The sequence below is a fragment of the Fukomys damarensis genome, unplaced genomic scaffold, assembly GCF_012274545.1.
Source record: "Fukomys damarensis isolate Sample0158 unplaced genomic scaffold, DMR_v1.0_HiC HiC_scaffold_36, whole genome shotgun sequence".
NCBI classification, from domain to species: domain Eukaryota; kingdom Metazoa; phylum Chordata; class Mammalia; order Rodentia; family Bathyergidae; genus Fukomys; species Fukomys damarensis.
In genome coordinates this window covers 42,892,435-42,893,113 of record NW_022900948.1, presented here as the reverse complement: position 1 = coordinate 42,893,113, position 679 = coordinate 42,892,435, and positions in this window count along the sequence as shown.

The following is a 679-nucleotide window of genomic DNA, read 5'->3' as shown; positions in this document are numbered from 1 at the left end:
CTGCCCGCGGAGTCGCCTGAGCGGTGGAGGCTCCGGCCCTCAGCTGGAACAAGCAAGTGGGCAGGTGGGCGGGGCGCCCCGGGAAGCCCATTCTGCCCCATTTTGCCCGTGGGTCCTCCAGGTCCGCAAGCCAGCCATTCCGCGTGGGCTACATCTGAGACACCTAGTTTTCAAGGCTCCCGTTGGCTTTGGGAAAATTTATGGTTCGGGTTACAGCAGGAGTCGCACAGCGGCTCGGGAGCGCAGAAAGTCCGAGTCTGCCGCCCGCACTGGGGAGTGGGTCGGAGCCCTTTCTTTGACCTCAAACCAGGGCTCTTTTCCTGACCTTCGGCAGTCTTCCACTTCTTTCGAATAGATGCATGATGTAGAAACGACTGCTGAGCACGTATCACAGAGGGCCGCCCTCAGAGAAGGAAGGGCCTACTAGCACGTAGTCCAGACACGTAGTACTTCCCCGCACTCGCCCGGTCACCGCTGAAGCCCTCCGCAGACGTCCACAGAAGCCGAGCGCTCCTCCAGATGACCCCGAGTGTGTTTCTGCGGCTCTGACAGGTGCGCGCTGGACCGCTGTCCCCTCTGGGCGTCGCCGTCGCTCCTGGCAACGCACCGGAAGCGGGAGGCTGGCCCTTTAAACTGCGCCGCCGCGCCTGCGTCTTGGTTCTGCGCGCCCGCCCACAGC